This window comes from Balaenoptera borealis (genome assembly GCF_965194805.1).
Source record: "Balaenoptera borealis genome assembly, chromosome: 18".
Classification (NCBI taxonomy): Eukaryota; Metazoa; Chordata; class Mammalia; order Artiodactyla; family Balaenopteridae; genus Balaenoptera; species Balaenoptera borealis.
The window spans coordinates 40997351-41011629 of record NC_138877.1 but is presented as its reverse complement, the minus strand read 5'-3'; the positions used below and the strand labels follow the sequence as shown (position 1 = coordinate 41011629).

At 36.6% G+C, this 14279-nt stretch overlaps 1 long non-coding RNA gene across 1 annotated transcript; it reads right to left on the bottom strand.

Moving 5' to 3' along the window:
- Positions 1-5292: 5292 nt before the first annotated feature.
- On the bottom strand, positions 5293-13931 carry LOC309615942. Its single transcript, XR_014237160.1, has 3 exons — positions 13755-13931; positions 13338-13406; positions 5293-13076 (listed from the first exon to the last, which is right to left on the bottom strand). It is a non-coding gene; the product is annotated as an uncharacterized lncRNA (long non-coding RNA).
- Between the last annotated feature and the right edge of the window lie 348 nt (positions 13932-14279).

Sequence of the window (14279 nt, the reverse complement as noted above, 5' to 3'; positions counted from 1 at the left end):
ACATACAAAAGTGTCCTTGCCCTTTTGTGGTGTATAAGCCAGGAAAGGCTTCAAGAAGTTCAATGATTTGTCCTTGTGCCTAACTAAATTATTCAATAGGGTTATAACCAAATTTATGGAAAAGCATAGAATGTTCTAAATAATCATTCCTTTGGAAAGTGGTATCAGGCAAATGCACTTTACTCAAACTACTTTTTCCATCTTCCAATTTTGAACTAATGAATTTCTATCTTCTCTTCACATTAACAGAATTCTCCATCATATGTGTTAGGTACCTATATTATCAATTATTACTACCATGATATATTTGAGTGCTACTTGACAAAGAGTAGCTTAAGTGCCATTTTTGGTCTCTAGGGTCTTTGGTATTTTCTAGTAATACATTCTACAGTAGCTAAAACTATCATTATTAAACTATACAAAGTTACCACATGTAATATATGTGTATATACAAACATACTACTTACATCAGAAAGCAGGTTATATAGTGTTGCACTTTTACCCTTATTTTCAATACTCCCTACCATAGTTAAAATGGAGTTTCCAGGGTCAATACAGTGGGCCAGAGTGTCAGGATACATCTTTAATTCTACTTAGGTAAAACTGGACATCTTTGTGGCCAAGATGAGGTGAGCTTTTTTAGAATTAGAGTGCTAAGGTAGATGCAGAGAAGGCGATTGTCAGGATAATGGAGGATGCATGGTATAGTCATTGGCATCTTATTAGAAATTCAAGTTCATGGCACAGTTCCACACAGAGTCAAGACTTTGTATAAAACATGTTAATCTGGTTATGAACTACACTGAGAAAGCCGAGCTATCTGTAAAGACTGATTCCAAAGGTAAATCAAAGCAGACTGGAAATAGGCCAAACAATTTGGCAAAATCTACATGATCTCAGATAGTGGTGAGCAACAGCTTTTCTATGAGAAGTAAGCAAATTCAATATCCAAGGTTCAGATGGCCATGGAAGGCAGCATCCCAAAGCTATAAAACTGAGGGTAGGGAAAAGCTTCAACCAGGCAACCAACTTCAGGACTGATTTAGTTTCACTTCAAGATAAGAGAATTCTAAGACACTATGCAGTTCCACTTACAAAGCCACCACCTCAGAAAAAATAGAAAACAGTGACCTCGGAGCAAATGGACTCCTGCATGTTCATCCATGGGGTTCTAATCTAGGTCTATGTGTGAGCCAAGAAGACCAAAGGATCAGTGAGCAACAACTGTCAGTCAAGACTGCAGGGGCAGAACATCAATAGTCCCACATGGCAGAGTTTGAGGAAGGCACGGCCAGAGGAAATAAGGTAAAACACTGTAAAGTGGGAGAAGATGATCATTTGCTTTTTCATAGAATAGGATGGCCAACATAAAAATGAAAAGATGGAAACAAGACATATAAAGGAAGTCTCCAGATTTAATAAAAATGTTAAAGGGAAATATTACATACAATTTTAAACAACTTTCAAATCAATTATATAAAATCTGACATATATTTAGACCAAGAATAACTTTGAAATGGAATAGTCAAAAATGGAACTATGAGGTATTTTTAGCTATTACAGACTTGGCAAGAATATGCTAATTGTGATTTAGGAGCAGGGACTGGTAATGTGTGAAAGGAAATACTGTGACATGACAAAGTCAGCAAATTTAGGGTTGTCTCCAACACTTTAACTGAAATTAGAAGCAAGACCAATAAAGATTTAGTATGAGTTACAAGAACAGTTTGTTTATAAGCAGTAGCTGACCCAGAACTATTTAGCAACAATAGGTTTTATTTTAATTTTCATTATAAATTAGCCATATAGTATCTTTTTCTACCCCCATAAGAAGGCTAGTCTTCAATATTTATCATTAATATCCAGCCTTGCTCATTTTCTTTAGCTATATTCAGACTTTTTGAGCTGAGGATATCTCAGCTTTGTAGTCATTAGTGTTCATTATCCTTAAATGAAAATGTACTGGAAATAACTTTTATATCATTCTTATTGGGTAATTTAAGAGAGAAAATGGTAATATTAATGCTGAAAAAGTACAGTGTAATAGCCAAAAAGCCTGGCGAAGAGAATATCAAGCTACAAGGATCACTAGAAAAGACATGCCCTTGTATGATGTTTTACGTAAGGTCTGTGCTATTCCATTCCTGTTACCGGAAAAGACTGATCCCTGCTTTCAAAACAGAGAGAAGCAATGTCGACCAACACAACCTAACACCAAAGTGGTATTCTTGCTCCCAGTGCCTTGAAATATCAGCATTCTGTAATTGCCAGAATAAATTATTGACTAAAACACTAAGTCAGACCTTAATTCTCTATCTTTTAATCTGGTAATTTAATATCACTTTTACTCTCAATCTTGACCAAGCGTTTGTAAACAGGAAGCCCCACTTTCAAGATGCTGCCTTTACACTTCAGTGAAAACAGAGCACTCAAAAGTACTGTCACTGTGTGGTAACCGTGAGACCTCGGTTGAACAGCAGATGGACTCAAGAAGTCTAGGCTCAAACAATAGTGGAAACAACACGTTGAGCAGCCCTGAAGACAGGAAGCAGGGCAAGGCACGCAGGACTCTTTTCCACTTAGACTCAGGTTATGCAACACCTATTGAGGCTGACACGCCAATCCAACTCCCTCCCAGATCAGCTCACCAGCACCTTCCCTGTCATAGGTGCTGACATTCCACTGAGTCTACTTAATGTTCATAGGCTGATACCATCCACATCTCTCATTGCTGTGATTCCTGAGGCTCGTGTACCCTTCTACTTGCCCATTTCTCCTATTCTCTGATTCATATACAGCTTTCCACTACTTCTACCTTGTTGCATAATCCAACTTCATTGCATTTCAAAAATTGTTAAAAAGTTCTCTGTAGTTATAGTCTCTCTGTAAGAACTTTCTGTTTACTTCCTTCCACAAACTGAAACCTGGATTTCCCCTAGAAATTGCTTTTCCTGCAGTCTTCACCAGTGGAAATTGGTCCTTCTCTCTCACCTCACATTATTGAGCAAAATGTCAGGAGGCAAAGTCAGCAGTCTTCTAACCGAGTCTTCAAAGGTTGACTCTTATTCTTTCATCCTCATATAAAACTCTCTCCTTCACATTCACACCCTCTTGACCTCTTTTTATTAATATTTTGGTGGGTCATTTGCTCACATTCATTCAGGAGTTAAACTGAACTAAAGAAGCTTTTCATCATCTTGCTCTAAGACTGAGAAATATGCATATCTATTTGGATATCCATGAAACAACCAAGTCTATTTTTTAAAATTTTCTTCATCCAGTGACTTCTATTGCCACTGTACTTCATCAATTCACTCCCAAGAGCATACCTTAAACTTCTAAAAACTTAGCCTTTATCTTAATTTTTTACCACAACTTTCTATTCCTTTCATAACCTCAGTTTTAAAAAAATCGAATGTATCCATATAGTGGATGGTTAAAAATATTTGATTTTGCAATGGGCAAAAAGAGATGAGAAACGTCTTAAACTCTGAAAAAATATAAATGTCAGAGTGTATTTCTTAAAGTTGTAGAGAGAGGACATAAAAAATAAACAATTTTTAAAAATTGAAGATTCAATAGAAAAGAACAAAATGTCAAAAATCTAATTATTTATTAAGTTGAATGAAACAGAAAGAACACTGGTGAGATTAATCCAGGAAAACTCAGAAGGCACAATTAAGAAGAGATACAATCACACATTTTAAACATATTTAGAATGAGAATGTCATAGAATATATACCAAATAAATCAAAATCTTAGATAAATAAGCAATTTCTTGAAGAAGAGATTTTACTAAAAACAGACTCAGGAAGTCAGAGAGAACTAAAAAGTCTATAATTGTTATTTAAATTGAATTCGTAGCTGAAAATTTATGCCATGGACGCAAAATATACTAGGCTCAGCTACTTGATGTTTCTTTTTTATTATGTTGCTGATTTTTATACAAGATTTTCTGAACTAAAATTTTAAGGGTATATTTCCCCCTGAACAGAATTATATTTTTCAGTGAAACATGCTTCTGGAAAGAAGAAGTCCCCACATTTCACAAATAAGCACACTGAAATTTAGGGAGGTGAGCTACTTGGTGAAGGAGGTGTAATCTCCATAACTCTTCCAGTTGTTGTGGCTGAAAAATTAATTTTAAAACAACCTTAATTTGGCTCATGAATCTGCTGTCTGAGACAAATGTTAGAGAATTCGCAGACTTGTTTTAAAGGTATCACAGTGAACAAAAAGCTGTGCTTTTAAAAAGAGGTGAATGGATAGAAGCAAGATGGCCACTTAGAGCTGAGACCATATCAAACAAAATGACCCAAGGAGACTGAGAAACTAAGAGTTTCACCCTCAGTACATCAGGAAAGATCAACCCACCAACAGAGAGAGAACATAAAAACAAGTCACCTTTTCCCACTTCAATATTCATAATTACTGATCCAGTCCTATCTTGAGTTTGGAGTTTGATTCCTTGTGAACCTGAGATCACAATTTAATGTTGCTGACACATATTTAAACATATCTACTAGAAGGAAAGTAAGAAGTTGCTCCAAATTTTCAAGCAAATAGTGGGAATAAAAACCACTTCGTTAAATGAGATTAATATTACAAAGATAAAGCGGCAATTTTCTACTCAATATCATTTTCCTCTTCCTACATATTAACAGAAATCCAAAGTTGTTGGAGTAGCACTGTACCAAGGGAAAGAGATATATTCTTCGGGCTTCCTTATAAGCAGGGGGTGGACATGGGACTATTTTGGTCCAAGTACAGGTCACTTAATCAGAATTCTTAGAAGACCTCTTAAAAGAGGGCTGACTCAACTTCCCTTGCTTGTTTACCCTTTTCTTGTTTTCTACTTTCTGCCTGGACTGCAGATATAATAAAACTCAAAGTCATTGTTGGAGCATGAAGAAGTTCACCGTTCTTGCCTACTTTGAAGTCTTTTATTACGTCTATCTTAAAAACATGGACTTACTGCCTTCCCCCCTCTTCTCCTTGCTTTCTCCTTTTTTCTTGTGTTAACACCGTATGGAGAAATATACAACAAGCATTGCAAAAGTGATTTACTTTCCTTATATAACAAGAATCCAGGATGATGGTAGTGGCCCTAAGATACCATCAGTGCTGCAGGAAATGTCTATTATGGGGCCTGCAATTTTTGAAGTGTGACTTTTCTCCGCAATTGCAACATGACATCTGTGCTCCCATGCATTACAAAAACTTTCTGGAAGATAAAAGGGGAAGGGGAAAAATAAAAGTAAAAGGGAAATGACAGCTAAATCTGTCTCACTTAATCCAAGAATAAACAGCTCTCCTGGGAGTCCCTTATTGGCCACAAATACTATAATTTAGACCACACCTAGATGGGCAGCAGCCTGGGAAATCAAGTATTTAGCTGGACATATTTCTACACCAAACAGAATTGGATTTCTGTTAGTAAAAAAAAAGGGGTAGAATGAATTTTGAGGGCACAGCCAGCACTGTCTAGTACACATCCTCCCTTTCATCACAATTCTGATCTTTGATTTGTTTAGTTATATGCAGCAAATGGAAGTAATTGGAATATTTAATGTTTAGCCCAAATTAGACAAACGGCTATGATTTTCAAGATAGAAAAAAATCATAGAATTTCAGTAATGACTTTAATCATTAATACATATAGACCATATGTCCTGTTTTTTAAAGGGATCACATTAGTATATGTGACAGCATTCAGATTATTATATTTATCTAATATTAAATCAGCATTCTGCCCCAATTTATTAGAAGGAAACTAAGATAACTCTAACTTCCCAGTAAAAGTTTTTGAATATTATATTCTTAACCCAAATATCCTTATTATATTTTCCTCAGGCGTTTAGCCATTTTGTTACATCTTACAGCAGCAATAATTCTCTATTCCATAAATATGGAATTTTACAAGCAGGACAAACGGTTCCATAAATTAGGAGTAATACCTGCCTATGCAGAAACAACTCATTTCTTTCTGATTCACCCTTTTGTGATATATTTGTCTTAGAATCACACTCTCATTGTTCTTAAATTTACAACTCTTTTTTATGGGTTGAAAATTCGGTGAAAAATTGGTTGACTCCTAGAATATCAAGAAGCAAGGAATTTATAAGTAAAATGCATATTTCAGATATGAATGTTTTCTTAAAACATTTATCTCATCCTAAAATGCTTCTGAATATATTCAGTACATTAGTAAGATTTTTTCCCAACACACTTCAAGGGCTGAGGTGTGTGTTTAAACAAATACACATATAGTTAGTTACCTATGCAGTTGAGAATTTTAGGTTGCTTTTTCTAGACAGAGTAATCTCTGTGGCATATTATGTTCTTTTTTGCTTTAGGATAAAATTTGCTAGTATTAATCCAAATCTATACATGAGGATTGCTAAAGGAAACGAATAGTAGAAACAACAGTATAACAACAATAATTTAAACATTAACATTGTATCTGATTGTATTCTCACAAGTTATAAGTGAGGCAACTAATGAATAAACAACAAGGTCCTACTGTATAGCACAGGGAACTATACTCAATATCCTGTGATAAACCATAATGGAAAAGAATATGAAAAGGAATATATATATATATATATATATATATATATATATATATATATATATATATATATATAGTTGGCCAAAAAGTTCATTTGGTTTCTTGTAAGACGTTATAGAAAAATCCAACAAACTTTCTGGCCAATCCAATATAACTGAATCACTTTTCTGTACTGCAAATATTAATACAACATTGTAAATCAACTATATGTCAATAATAAATAAATAAATAAAATACAGAGAAGAAAAAAATAAGTGAGGCAACTGTATCAGAATGGGTAAGCACTTTTTCATATTTTCACATTTGAATTATACAGTTATCAATAGTCAGGAATGGAACCCAAGTGTATTACACTAGCCAGACATTTCAATAAGCCATGCAAATACTGCAAATAACATTTGTAGAATTAGGTCTTTCTTTTTTCCTCTTATATGAGTGCCTATAAAATTCCCCGAAAGTACAAAAATTCAAAAATTACTGAACTTCTTCAAAATGAACACAGCTTAAGAATTTGCACTTCAAGATTCTGAAATATTTCTTTTCTGATATTCTGAGGAAAACTTTTCTCAAAAGCCAATAATAATTTATGTTTTTACAGATGTATAATTAATATCTCTGCAGTTGTATAGTTTCTCTGAAAATAGATCAGACTTTATTCATAAATATGTATTAAGCAACTACTATATGCCAGGTTCCATGTTTATTGAAAAAAAGTCTGTTAATCCATAAAGCTTAGTGTAAAAAAAAAAAACAAACAGGTTTGAGGAGAGAAAAGTTAAAACTAAAATTAGTTATGCATTTATTCTTCATATAAATTTTTAAAAATAAAATGCTTAATGTTTTATTTCTATTTCAAGTTTAGAATAAATACAGAATTAGGGCAGAGAACTCTTGGAAAGCCATTCATATATATTGGAAAATCATAAGTTCTCTCCATTAACAAATATTTTTAAATTTCTATGGGAAGCTATGCTGGATGCTCATGCAGACACAAAAATGAAAAAGACACATGCTGTGGTCTCCAACATTTACAATCTAGCAGGCCCAAAAAAGTAATTATAGTACAAGGCAAAATGAGAAGTGGAATGTTTGTTACAGGTGTTCTGGAGGGAGAGGGAGGAAGAGGGAGAAGGGGGATGACTGCTCCCTTTGGGACATCAGAAAAGCCCTTTACATATTTAATTCTAATGACAGACTCGCAGAGGCAGACATTTTTATTCACATTTTATTGATGACAAAATGTAAAGAGATGAAATAACCTGCAGAGTCTGTATCAATCTGTGTCTCTAAGAGACTTACTGGAGCAAAGTATTCCCTCAGCCTGCCTCCTGGCCCCCACCCCCTACACAAATATTTTCATAAGGAGTTAGCCCAAAACAAACTTTTGTTGAGTTATATCACTTAGTTTGCGGCTGTTTGTTACTACAATATACACTATAATGTACCCTCATTCGATCAAAGGCATTCTGGGTAGAGGAAAGAGTAAATATAAATATTTAAAAGACTACATCATGAGTGTAAGATGGTGAGAAATTTAATTTGGCTAGAGTATATCCCCTGTGTAGGATGGTAATGTAGGACTAGACTGTAGAGACCAGTTGGCTCTATGTTATTGCAGTCCTTCAATGTCAGTGGAAAGCAACTATCCTCAATCCAAGAGGTATAATTCAGTATTTAGCAGGCTCAACACAATATGAAAATTAATCATTAGCAAGCAATGCATACAATAAAAGTGCTTTCTAAGCTAAAAAGTCTATTATCCTATATTTTGAAGCTGTTCTCTATATTCTTTCCTAACTGGATATAAACAATCCTTCTCTAAAATGATGTTTATAAAAGAGATGCAATGAGATAAGCTGAAAATAGTCATTTTTGGAATAATATTTAAATAAATGTTAGCTATATTTATTGGATAACTAATAGATGGCAACACAAAATTGTTAGAAATATAAATATACTAAGTTAGACAATATCTATTCAACTAACAGATGACTTGAAGAAATGCCAAAAGCTATTTTGATAAAGATATGGTTGTTTACTCTTAAATCATCTCTAGGGTTACTGATATACTCCAAAAAAAACCCCAAAATGCCTTCCCATAACTTGGATCCAGTCAGCAGTAAGTGGTTACCATCTGCATCATAGTATATATTAAATATTGGTCATCTCTCACATTGGAGCTACACAAGGGGGAGAATACTTGGCTGGGAAATACTGACATCACTGCAAATAAAAACTGAAGATGTGGAGCCTGGAAGTAAAAACAGAAGAGGATGGTGCTCAGTGGGTTATAGCAATTGCAAATATCAGTGCAGACAAGCCAATGTCCAACTAACAAAGGAAATAGTGATGAGGGCATTCTGAAACTCATGGAGGACAAGAGAGGACACCCAGGAAGCTGGAAGAAAGGTAGCCAATCCCACATCAAACACCACCATCCCCAGGTCTCCGTATTCTGGAATTTAGACAAAACTGTAATCTGTGAGAGCGCTACTAGAAACAAAAAATAAATTTCCATCCAGGTCTGTGGAAATGCTATATAATTGACCAGAAGAATTGAAAAGGAGGAAATAACAGAACTAATAAAAATAGAACCTGGTGAAATGTCTAATATGCATTTCCCTCAGCCCTAACTCCTCCTCTGCCTAAATCATTGAGATATACACAGTTTCTTTGCAGATTTAAAGTTCCAGAAATACCCTATATATTATTCTAAGACCTCTATAATACTAAATGACCAAGAAGCATCATTATTGAAAATCTAAATTACATACAGAAAATCTAAATTACAAAGGATAATGCATCTTTTTCAGTACATTTGATTTTGTTTGAAATTAGAAAGATAAATTCAAAATGATGTTTTTTAAGTTTACTAATTTGTACATTTTACTAAACTCAATCCTAAGAAAATCTAAGATCAAAAGATACTAGGATATTAGGATCAAACGACATCACTTGCCAAGAATAGCAGATCTTTGTTCAAATGCTCTTTGGAATTACTACAGAATTAACTCCTCTCTTGTAGCTTCATAGTATAACTAAGATGTTAAAGTATGTCCCGCAGTAAAGAAACATCTTTAACTTGATTTACGTTAAATAAACCTACTTCCTCGGGGAAAGTTTCATCACTGTTTCTTTGAAAGCCAACCTAGTAATACCCCTTTAGCCCTACATAGACAAGAATGTTGAAAGTATGGTTTCTCAACCTTGGCACTATTGACATACTTGTTTTCTATTGCTACATAACAAATGACAGATTTGGTGACTTAAAACAATATCCATTTACTAACTCACAGTTCTGTAAGTGAGAAGTCCAATATAGCGTGGATGGTTCTCTTCTCTGGCTGGGGCTGAGTTCTCACTTGGAGGCTAGAGGTCTTCTTCCAAGCTCATTCCTGTTATGGGAAGAACACAGTTCCTTATGGTTGTGGGATTGAAATCCCCATTTTCTTGCTGGATGACAGCCAGAACTGCTATTCATTCCTAAAGGCCACTCGCAGATCCTTGATTGTGGGCCCGGAGATCTCAGCAGCAGAGAACCTCCTCACATCTGTCAGATCCTTCTCACGCTCAGAATCTCTCTGATTTCCTCTTCTCTATCAGGAGAAAACTCTTTGCTTTTAAAGGGCCTGTATGATTAGCCTACTTGATTATCTCCCCATCTTAATGTCAACTGTGCCATTTAACATAATCACAGGCATAAAGTCATATTCACAGTTCAGGGATTATACACGGTGTGTACACTGAGATGGGGTGATAAATCTTTAGGATCTTTAGGGACATCTTAGAATCCTCCCTTCCATTAGATGAGATAATTCTTACATTCTCCATCCCAAGTTTTCACATTCAAAAATGTCTCCAGACCTTGCCAAATGTCCCCGGGTTGGGGGTAAAATTGCCCTTGGTTAAGAATTACTGGTTAAAACTCTCTTCTACTCAGTGTAAAAATAAAAATATGCATAGTCCTATTTTTTAAAAGTCCCATAAAATATGGATTTTGTAAACTTACTACAATTTTATTAACTTGTTGTTAGTTTTTAAATACATACTAACCTATATTATTACAATGACTATTTTTACTCATTTGGAACTATAGCATTGGTTTACTTTTGCTAGTTGAACAACAACCATGATAAACCCCAGTTTTAAAACATTAGGCAACTAGGAGGAAGAGTAGCAGGAACTTCAATGAATTTGGACTTAAAATTGAGACAACTCATTAATAAAAGTCATAGCTGGAGCCATATTGGCCCTCAAGTCCTAGTTTTCCTCCAATTTGTTATGAATTTGTCATGAATTTGTCATCTATGGAATTTTCTCTACTCTCTTAAGATTTATTTATATCTTCAACATAGAGCATTTTCAAGGTTTTAAGTTTCACAGTTTTACAACTAACTCTGTAAAATGCAAGTGTCTTTTATTAGTTCTAAAAAGTATCTTGTGTGAGTTTCTGGGGACAGACTCTTCAAATATTCTCAGATTGCTAAATATTTTCATGTCCATCCTCTCATAATATTTTTGAATTTATGGATTTTATAGCATTCCTTCTTTACTTTTATTTTCTCCAGGTTAAAGAATTCTATTTTTTTTTCAAAATCTCTACTTATATAGAAGCATCCTTCTGTTCAATAATTCGTGTGGCCTCAAGCTTTTGTAATGAGGGGATAGTCTGCTTTTTTGAAGCCTTGCTATCGTAGTGTGTAGAGAAAGGCGTGTGGGCTGACACCACCAAAGCACATACTAACTAGCTGTGTGAGTTTGGACAACTTAAACTTGGGCCCTCATTGTCCTTACTCTAATCTAGTGATTATATCACATATATTTTTGTATTGTTAAAAAATTAAAGATGTAATATATGCAAGGTCCTAATATAGTACTTAGCTCATAGAAGTCACTAGTAAATTTATTTACTCATTTAAGACATGTGTGTTGAAAACTCATCTGTGGTAATGCTGAGTATTTAGGAGTTGGAAACACAAACAAAATACAGGCATGGCCTTAGTCCTCATTGGTCTAGTAATTTTTATGCTCTTATGAAATGAGAGACAAGAGGATAAAGGTATTAACTGTGATGTTCTTTCCCTACTGGCTGGAAAATTGAGATTTTGGAAACTACCACACAGAAATAGTCACTAAATGACAATTCCTTTGCTGTACAGTAGAAACTAACACAACATTGTAAAGCGACTATACTCCAATAAAAATTAATTTAAAAAAAGATAATTCCCAATTCTTCTGTCTTTTCAAACCTTAACAAGAGCCACTAGTAAGAAATAGCTTAGTAGTTATGCCCTAACTATGATCATCCTCTGTTGGTGACTTTACAAAATACAGACATCTAAACATCCCATGATATTCTGATTCATTAAGTTTCTAGTAGGGCATAAGGTTGACCCCTGAAAAACATGAGGGTTAGGGGCACCGACCCTTCAGGTGGAAAATGTACATATAATTTATAGCCTGCCTTCTGTATAAGGGGTTCCCTGCACATCCAGGGTTCCCTCCGTATTTGTGGTTCTACATTCGTGGATTCAGCCAACAGGAGATCATGTAGTACCATAATATTTACTATTGGAAAAATATCCACATAGAAGTGGACCTGAGTAATTCAAACCCTTGTTGTTCAAGGATCAACTGTATTATCTGAATGTTCAAAGAGGGTCAAGGTGAGTTTGATGTATAATTCAAGTCCAGAAGTTATGACCCTGTGGGCAATGATTTATGGCAGATTATAGCATCATCCATTAACCAATTGGAGATTACTGCCTTAATTTATTGTGTTGTTATGGACTTTTCTCAATGTGGTAATTTCTTGCTTGAAGTGCAGTTTCCAGAAATGGACATAATATTTCAGGACTGGGTGTATCATTATTTTATGGAAGTATACAATGTTTTCTATTTTGTGTTCAATGCTCCTCATCAAAGATTCTCAACTTTCTGCAAATTTTCTAGGCAAACCTCACAAGTAACTATTTTATTTTAGAATATGACTGATTAATAGAGAAACAAATGAAAAATGAAGTAACTTTTTAATATCTAGTACAGGTCTCTATATGCTATCTACTGGGAAGTTCATATGCTTTTCCTCCTTTCATTTACATAATCTCTCCTGATCATCTTTAGATTTTGCTACTCATGTGTTATTTCATTCTCCAGAAATTCAGTGACATCTATAAATCTAGCAGGTTTACTATTCACTTTAGAAACCTTGTTAAAATAGTAAATAAAGATGGTCTCATAACAATTTTTAGAAACCCTTACATTCACAGCTTTCCACCTCTCTATTTCTGATCTAGGGACATTGACATTAATTCATTTTTTTATTCATTATCTATTGTTTCCACTAATCTTTCATTTTTCAACATTGTGTTTAACTTTTCAAAAGCTTTTTAATGTTGTTAGTCTAAATTTTTTTTTCCATTTCTAAGAAAAAGTAAATAAACAAGCAAAAAAGAGTGCAGACAATTTCGCAGACCAGCGGGCAGAGGTAGCAGAACTGGTAGTGCTGGGGGCGGGGATGGGGAGAGAGAATGAGCGGTAGGAGGTGGTCAGGGGCGGAGTTAGGATGGAGCGTGGGCCGTACTTGGGCAGGAGGCTAGCTAGGTGAAGGTTAAGGTCAGAGGCAGGATCGGGTTTGGAGTCAAGGCTGCATCAGGGGTAAGGGGTTAGGTCAGTTTGAGGGCACAGGATTTGGGGCTGGGGGTGCTCAGATGGTCCCGGGCCATCCGGAAACCTGGTGGATCCTTGAGTCTGGGAGAAGTCTCACCTGGCACTGGTCGCAGTGCTCTCCCATGTTCTCCTGGTCACAGTGACAGTTCTCACATTCAGTGCATCGCTGGGGACCAGGGGAGCCTGGTTAGGCGGAGACGTTTGGGAGCCACCCGCCAGTCCTCCACCCTGCCCGCTGGACATATCCTCAACTTCTCAGCCTCATTACTTCTGACACTGAGCTCAGTATCTTCCTCCAACCTGCTTAACCTGCTTCCCACCCCCTCACTTCCCTATTGCAAGGCGCCCCGACGTCCCCTTGTCACTGTGGGCTGGACCTTTGAGGACTCTCTTCACCCCCTCTCTTCCTATTCTCCCCATAGCCTGTCAGTCTCCAGGCCTGTCCCACCTCCCTCGGCTCTGCCTTGAACCCTCCTCCCTGTCCCCACATCTGCAAGTGCAGCTCAGGCCTCACCCTCTCTTTCCTGGACCACTGTCCCAGGCTCCTCCCCAGCCTCCTGGCCTCCAGTCTGTCCCCCACTTGGCCCCAGAAGTGTCTTTGTTTACTCAGGCCCGTTGCTCAGGGTCCTCCCAAGGCACACCAAAGCCCTGGAACAAACTCTAGAAACAGCTTGGTGGATGGAGCTGGGTTGCGGACACACATTGTAGAAGGAGCAGTAGCCACACAGGGGCCCTGGCTGCTAGTTCCCGTACTCCTGGGCGTCCTGCCGATCTGTGGGGACAAGAGGGCAGCGGTGACCCAGGCTGACTCCGCTCCTCCCCACCCCCATCCAGTCAGATCACTTACCCGTGTCCTCACCACTCTCCTCTTCACTGGAGGCACCTCCAGACACCTCCCTCCTGGCCAGTGGGTTGGGGATGATGGTGAAGGGGAGCTCATCTTCCTCCAGCCCCTCCTCCTCATCTTCTTCCTCCTGGTGGTCTTAGCTCAGTGGGACCCAAACCTCAGCCCTCTCTTCCCTCCTCTCCTCCTTCTCTT